The 8,817-nt window shown below is 43.7% G+C and overlaps 1 pseudogene; it reads right to left on the minus strand.

Annotated features, from left to right (window-relative positions):
* Positions 1 to 212: 212 nt before the first annotated feature.
* On the minus strand, positions 213 to 2,093 carry LOC6653418 (annotated as a pseudogene).
* Positions 2,094 to 8,817: the final 6,724 nt, after the last annotated feature.

Below are 8,817 nucleotides of genomic sequence, written 5' to 3' on the forward strand. Positions count from 1 at the left end.
ACTAATTGTCACACCTGCTTGTACGTGATTGCAGTTTATGTTGTGCGCCCCAAAAAAAAATTGTCTTACACAAAGTTTTAGATAGGCTTTAGTTAGTTAAACACACAGAAAACTAACTAACTAACTAACATTCGCTACGTGGACACATCACATTCACTTATTGTCACCAAACTTAATGAAATCATTGTATAACAATCAATCAGGTTTCATTTTCATTTATTCACTTTCATTATAATACTAATCAGATCCATGGGTGATTTTGAACACTTTTTGGCATAGGCTGCATTACAATCACCACCACGTTTGCCAGACTCGTTTCAGACTCTTGATATTCACCATCCATTCGATGCGTTAGTTTGTCATTCGAACTCGATGGAGTTAATATAATGTGTAGAATCTCGCCAAGTAAACCGCTTTCATGGCTCAAGGGAACAGCTGCATGTTCACAAATCACTCGTAGCAAACAACTCCGTCCGGGTAGTCCCATATTGTCCAATATCATCTCAATGCCACGATAAATAATCCAACGATATATGGCACCATAGTCAAACTGCTCATTTCCATTTGTCTCCTTCTCTCTGGCCGATACGGTCATCGGTTTGAGATAGACACGCGTGATCTCTGTTGAATTGGTGGGCAGAAAGTATTCTGCTTTCAACACATAGCCAGATGTAACTGATTCGAAATGTAAACCATCAACAGGTATACCGATACCGCCAATAAATTGTAAACTGTCGTGTGGTGGCGGAAAGATAGCGATCTATAAAGCGTTTGGTGATATTGCTACTGTAACTGCTGGAAGCGTAGCAGAAGACAGTAGAAACCATAGCCAAAGAGCTAAGCCAGCAAATGTTCGATCCATTTGGTTGAAGAACTAAAAAAGAACTGGGGGCTTAAGAATTTTCACATCTCCAATGAAGCTCAATTCCCTCTAAACAGAAGTCAACTCACTTTCTTTATTCAAACTTGCGGCTTCTCGTTTTGTTTACTTTCATTTTAAATTCAGTTCAATTAGCACTCATGTGAGAAGTGCCCTGATCTAGTTAAATCAAAATTAGTCGTTAACTAAAGACCATAAAAACATTTAAATACATGTGACAAAAGAAGAATTGAAGCATGAATAAAGAACCTTTTTTCGAAGAGAGAATAGCAAGGTAAAGGGAACTCTAATACACTTTATAGGAATGAAGTATGAGGCTTTAGTTTTAAATTCTGTATACCAAAAGTAACGATCACTAAATAAACAACGTAAATTTCCATTAAAAAGCTAATGTCTTCACTTTCTTGGCACATTAAATGCAGATATTAAATTACGAAAGACAGTTTTGGTTTACTTTTTTCTCATTGTTTAAGAATAAGATGCCGCCGAAATTCGCTAACTGCCCAGCAGACCCGACGCAGCCACCAATGGGTTAACCCATATCACTCATTCTCTTTCATTTTCATACTTATTCTTAAGCGCCAGCCTACGTGCTGGGAAATTAACCGTTGCATCTTGCGCTTTAAGCTTACATGTTAGGTTCTATGCTTGTTACTAAGCGGCGGACAGAACAGTTTGGTTACAACCGCGAGTAAGGGCGATTAATTTATAGCGGCTCGCTTACAAACGGCTCGCTTACAATCAACAGCTTCAAACGGCTCGCTTAATAACGGCATACAACACACCATACACACACCCATTAGCATAAGAAATACACGTGGAAGAAATAAATGAAGTATCACGTGAAAAGTGGAGTGTTTTCTTGTGGGCCCGCTAAAACATCGAACCTCAGCGCCAAACTCAACAATTCTATAAATTATGCCAGGAATTAATTCTATAAATTAATTCTATAAATTACGCCATAGAGGCAATGAATTAATTCTATAAATTAATTCTACAGATTAATTCTATAAATTAATCTAACAGTGGTAAACCACTAAATGAACCGAAAAAGTTAATTATTTAACTCAACTCGACGGGTCAACCCACGGTTCTACACGCCAATCATATAGAGGTTAACCTCGATGATTGCATAACCAATCACTAAATTGTGATACATAACCTCAACGGTCAACCGTTTACGACCTACATAGGTCACATAACTAATCAACATCGCTTAAAAGTATAAACTCATTGGTAAACCATGGCAACAAAAGACTTATCAAGTGGAATATATCATTGCAAGAAATGCATGCAGGAAGACAATGACCGCATGGTGCAATGCAATCGATGCTGTTCCTGGTATCATTTCGACTGCGTTGGAGTAATAGACGAGAAATCTGAGAACAGCTGGAACTGCGACTGCGTCAACGTGTCATCGGAAGTCATCACAACCATATTGAGCAACGCCCTGCAGAACCTCGGAAATACCACACGAGCAGGCGAACCTCAGGCTACTTCGTCACCAGCAAAACCAACGGTGCCGCTACCAGAACCGGATCGGGACTTTGGACTATGCCCGCCAAAAATATTCCCGGACACAGCTAGGACGGCTATTCCTATTTTTACTTCTGCCAAACAAAAAGCGATGGTCACATACTCAGCAGTGCGTGACACGTGGCATTACGATCACGAGGCACCGCAGCTGCCGTTCCTAACCTCAAACAACACGCGTGCTACGACACGCGAACAACCGCACCTAAGTGCTACGCCGATGGCGCCCTGGAATTTCACAAATACTCAAACCAGGGCTGCATCGTACTATCCAGAAAGTAAAGTGCGAATGGACATAGACCTAAACACAGCAATACCAAGCGCGGCACAACTTGCAGCCCGTCAAGCGATACCGAAAGAGCTTCCAACATTTGATGGCAATCCTCAGAACTGGCCTCTATTCTACAGTAGTTTTCAGACAAGTACGGAAATCGCTGGGTATACGAATTCAGAAAATCTTATGCGGCTGCAAGCTAGCCTGAAGGGAAAAGCACGTGAGTTAGTTCAATCCAAACTCCTGTTACCAGCAATGGTCCCTGAAATCATACAAACATTACGTATGTGTTTCGGTCGGCCAGAGCATATTTTGCACAACTTACTGGAAAAAACGCGGCAACTACCCGCAATAAAAGATAAGCTTGAACCACTTATCGAATACGCACTGTGTGTACGAAACATCTACTCAACGATGGAAGCATGTGGACTCACAGGTTACATGCAAAACCCAATGCTCGTACAAGAGCTACTGGAGAAACTCCCCACACAATTGAAGCTGCAGTGGGCAATGTTTCCAAAGACACTAAGGTACCATCAATGGAATCTTTTAGCAAATGGATCTACGACATAGCTGAAGCAGCAAGCCAGGTAACTTCGCCGCTTTACCATAAGAAGAGCGGAAGCCTAAATCATCACACAGAGGCACCTAAAGAGCAGGTCAAGGAAATTACGTGCGTCGTATGTAACGAACCTGGGCATAACATACACAGCTGCCCATCGTTCAAAGCCACGCCACATCAACGAAAGATGTCTTTTCTGAAAAATCACAAGCTCTGCCAACAATGCCTAAACCGTCATCATCAAAAGTGCCAACGCGAAAAGGTTTGCGGCATACGAGGATGCCGAAGCAAACATCACCCATTGATCCACGAGATGCAGCCAATACGAGAGGCTGCGAAACCCAGCAGCCCAAACAGGCCAGCTATGGTCACCAACGTGCATACGCCGGAGGGCAAGCACACCCAGCGATCCAGAGAATCTGGCTCAACATATTTCCGTGTCATTCCAATACAAATCATCAATAAAACGAAAGTCACTAACACTTTTGCATTTCTAGATGAGGGATCGGCACTAACGCTCATCGACAACAAGGTCTTTAAGCAACTCGGCTTAAAAGGCGTTCCAGATCCACTGTGCCTAAAATGGACCAACGATACAACACGCGAAGAAAATGCATCGGAACGTGTCACGCTTACGGTTGCCAATCCACATAATGGCAATCAATTCTACTTGGAAGAGGTTCACAGTGTAGATACCCTGGATCTACCTGTACAGTCTATCGACATAAGGGCTCTCGCCAAAGAATTTCCTCACCTAGCGGGACTACCAAAAGCATCATACACCAACGCACGCCCAAGCATCCTAATCGGCACAAATAACTGGAACCTCGCGTGCCCGGGATGGGCACTACAAAGCTCCACGCCATCAAGGGCCACTAGAGCTAATGTCAGCGTTCACATGTGTGGATGCCGAGACGCAGACGCCAAGCTGCATGAGATCATCAAACAAGCGTTCTCATTAGACGCTACCACAGCAAAACCGCTATCATCACCAGAAGAAACTCAAGCTCTAACCAGACTTGAATCTACTACCGCCTTGAAGAACGGCAGGTACGAGGTCGGTCTAATGTGGAAAGACCCTGAAGTTTTATTAAATGCCTACAAAAGCAATTTTCCCGACAACCACAGTTGAAGGAGCAAATCACCAAGCAAATCGAAAACCTCGTCGAAAAGGGCTATGCTCGCATGCTGACGCCGGAGGAAATAGCTGCACCAAACAGACGGACATGGTATCTACCAACCTTCATAACTAAAAATCGAAATAAACCAGAGAAGGTCCGGCTTGTATGGGACGCAGCCGCCCAATCCGGCGGCAAGGCCCTGAATGACTACATCTGGAGTGGTCCAGATCTCCTAAACTCCCTGTTTGACCTCTTACTCTCATTCCGAGTGGGACGAGTGGCGATCTGTGGCGATATCGCCGAGATGTTCCACCAGATCCGAGTGAGACTAGCAGACACCCATGCGCAAAGGTTTCTGTGGTTCGACAGCAAATCCGAGAGGCAAGAGCCTAACGTCTATGTTATGGAAGCGCTTACTTTCGGAATCAATTGCGCACCCTGCATTGCACACTTTATTCGTGACAAAAATGCAGACTGATTCTGCCAACAGTACCCTCAAGCAGCACAAGCCATGAAGGACTACCACTACGTGGATGATTTTATATACAGCGGCGACAACTACGTGGAAGTCGGAAACATCGCAACTCAAGTCAGAGACATCCATGCAGCAGGTGGTTTCCACATACGCAATTGGTCTTCGAACTCAAAGGAGGTCCTACGAATACTAAAGAGCGATTCGCTACTCCCCGAAGCTGTCGAAATTACCGCAACAGAAAAGGTACTCGGCTTATATTGGATGCCGAACTCCGACGTATTCACATTCATCTGCAAGTTCGCCAGGCTGAAGCGCAACGTTTTAGACAGCGACAAAACACCAACCAAACGCGAGCTCTTGCAAGTACTTATGTCAATGTACGACCCACTCGGCTTCATCTCTTGCTTTACAATAGAGCTGAAAATCCTACTGCAAGAAGTCTGGAGAAGCGGCATTGGCTGGGATACTGGTTTGCCCGACGCATTGTTACCCAAATGGATACGATGGAAACGGATCCTTACAACAATCGCCGGATTGACCATCCCGAGATGTTATTTCAACAGCAGCGATCAAATCCATGATGTCCAGTTACACACGTTCGTTGACGCCAGCGAATTGGCATACGCAGCAGTCTGCTACCTTCGGATACGCCAGGGAAAGAACCTACCTCAGCTTCGTGGCCTCCAAGGCGAAAGTGGCACCGTTAAGTCCACTATCTATACCAAGGATGGAACTGCAGGCCGCAGTTATCGGAGCAAAGCTGAGTAACCGAATCCAACGCAATCCAAGTTTGTCAATTAACTCGAGTTGTTATTGGTCCGACTCAAAGACTGTTCTCAAATGGCTTCGTATGGATCCACGAAAGTTTTAGCAATTCGTCATGCACCGCGTGGGCGAAATACTGGAATTCACAAACGTTAGCCAATGGAACTGGGTTCCAACCAACCCTGCAGATCTTGCTACTAAAACAAACAACGCCAATAAATATAAACTTGGCTACACGGTCCAGACTATTTGCTGCAGGATCACACGAGTGGCCAAAATGCGATGATTTGGGGCCACCAAACAATGCTGAAGTCAGGCATAACATACTCTTTATCGACAATTCGCCGATGGAGCTAAAACTTAACGCGGAATATTTTTCCGACTGGCGCAGGCTATATCGAGCTTTCGTGCCTTTGTTCTCTACATTGAGAAACTGAAAGCGAAACAAAAGAAGGCATCGCCACCTACAGAGGTGTCTTACGAGATGATTCAGCAGGCACGCACACTCCTACTGCGGCATGCGGAGTCATCTGAATTCAACCCAGAAATTCGCAACTTAACGAGAGGTAAACCTTTAAAAACAAATTCTAAACTCATATGTTTGAATATCTTTCTAGATGAAAACCAGCTCCTACGTACCCGAGGGCGAGCAGAAAACCTAAACGGCCAAAACCAAATACTGCTCCCATATGGGCACCACATTACTCGGCTCATAGTGAACTGGTATCATCAGGAAATGCACCACACATCCCATGAGACGTGTATTAACAGGATTCGAGGCATGTTTTACATACCACGCCTACGAGTCTTATACAAAGGCATGCGGAAGTCTTGCCAACGCTGTAAAAATGAGAGCGCCATGCCTGTTCCACCGCAAATGGCTCCCTTGCCCATCGCCAGGCTGGCTGCCTACCAACGTCCCTTCACTTACGTCGGTATCGACTACTTCGGGCCCTTCTTGGTTGCTGTAAGACGGCGAAGCGAAAAAAGATGGGACGTTATTTTCACCTGCTTAACCATACGGGCAGTGCATATAGAACTGGCGTGCTCTTTGGACACTGCATCGCGGGACCCCGAGAGAAATTTACAGCGACAATGGCACTAACTTCAAAGCTGCTGAAAAGATTATCTGTGACAAAGCGCAGACGATCAACTTCAACGCCGTGCAACCGGCGTTCGATGACATCAAATGGAAATTTAATCACCAGCCGCTCCTCATATGGGGGGAGCATGGGAACGACTTGTTCGTTCCGTCAAGACAGTACTCTACGCCATCTGCCCAGCGAGAAAATTCACGAGCGAGGGCCTACAAAGCGCACTCTGGGAAGTGGAATTCATCCTAAATTCCAGACCGCTTACTTTTGTCTCTCTGGACAACAAAGACGACGAGGCTATCACCCCTAACCATCTACTACTAGGATCAGCAAGCGGCTATAAACCAGTCTTCGAAACCACACATACCGTACAGCACATGTGGCAAGCTGTACAAGAATTCGCCGATCAATTCTGGCACGATGGGTACGCGAATAAGTTCCAGATTTAGCCAGGCGAGGAAAATGGTTTAGAAGAGACCACCAATAGCAGCTGGAGACGTCGTTGTAATATTGGACGAGACTCTGCCCCGAAATAGATGGCCAAAAGGTATAGTCGAGCAAACAATCCTGGCCAAAGACAACCAGGTGCGTCGAGTGATCATCAGAACTGCCAACGGGACTCTTCAACGGCCCGTGGCTAAAGTAGCTGTATTAGACGTCGGCTGTTTTGGAGCAAAGCAACCCCCTGAAGAGAGCAGCTTTACTGGGGGGGAATGTTGCCGCCGAAATTCGCTAACTGCCCAGCAGACCCGACGCAGCCACCAATGGGTTAACCCATATCACTCATTCTCTTTCATTTTCATACTTATTCTTAAGCGCCAGCCTACGTGCTGGGAAATTAACCGTTGCATCTTGCGCTTTAAGCTTACATGTTAGGTTCTATGCTTGTTACTAAGCGGCGGACGAACAGTTTGGTTACAACCGCGAGTAAGGGCGATTAATTTATAGCGGCTCGTTACAAACGGCTCGCTTACAATCATAGCAGCTCTAAACGGCTCGCTTACAATCAAACGGCTTGTATAATAACGACTCGCATACGGCACACACACCATACACACACCATTAGCATAAGAAATACACGTGGAAGAAATAAATGAAGTATCACGTGAAAAGTGGAGTGTTTTCTTGTGGGCCCGCTAAAACATCGAACCTTAGCGCCAAACTCAACAATCGTGTTCATCTAAGCGGCTTCACCAAATCAGATGCACTAAAGAAAATATAATACAACTGTACTTTGGCACGTTTGTGGTTGTTTAACTAACCTAGTATATGACTAGAATTACAATCAGAATTACAATTGGAAATGATTCTGCGAACTTACGAATACCTCACGGCTTATTGTTATATTAATTCTTTGAATTGAACTTAGTACATTTTTTAAGCCTCTTATGAACATAAAAAAAAAAAATATTTAATGTAGTTGGATTTTTATAATTAATTCAATAGACAGAAAAGACAGATTAAAGAAGGAGAGTTCTGTTTTTAAGTGTCATTTAAGTACTTAACAAGTTGTTAAAAAAAATGTCAAAATGACAGGAAAATGTTATTTAAAAGTTACTATTGGCAAAGAAATACATATAGTTTTTATATAAAAAGTGCCCCTTTTAGGTGGTTGGGTCTTTCATGCTTCGATTAAATATTTCGTAACAAAATTTTTACCTTATTAACATTGGCTTGAAGATGAAGCTTATTTCTACAGAAATTCAAGTACTTATAGCTAACAGCATTCAATATTAGATACAATAACATTTTGTGTCCAAAACAAATAAGCGAAATCAATTTACAAAGTACAAACAATTTGACCCAAAAATTTCAATCTAATTATGCATGGTCACTATGCGGGTTACTTTTGCCGAAAATTCAAATAAACAAAAGCCTTCTATGCAAAAATGAAAACATAAAGAATACAGAGGAAAGAACAAAAAGGTTCAGTTGAAACACACGTGCCTATCCGAGTGTGTGTGTGGTGTGGAAGGAATTGACAATTGTGAGCCAAAGAGACAAAGAGTGAAAGTGGATTGAAGTGGCAATCAAATAATGTTAGGCCTTTCGACCTTTTCCAAATGAGATTAAACTAAAAGACCAAAAAAAACCGAAAAGCAACTGCCGGCAG

This window comes from Drosophila willistoni, unplaced genomic scaffold (genome assembly GCF_018902025.1).
Source record: "Drosophila willistoni isolate 14030-0811.24 unplaced genomic scaffold, UCI_dwil_1.1 Seg741, whole genome shotgun sequence".
In the NCBI taxonomy this organism is placed as follows: domain Eukaryota; kingdom Metazoa; phylum Arthropoda; class Insecta; order Diptera; family Drosophilidae; genus Drosophila; species Drosophila willistoni.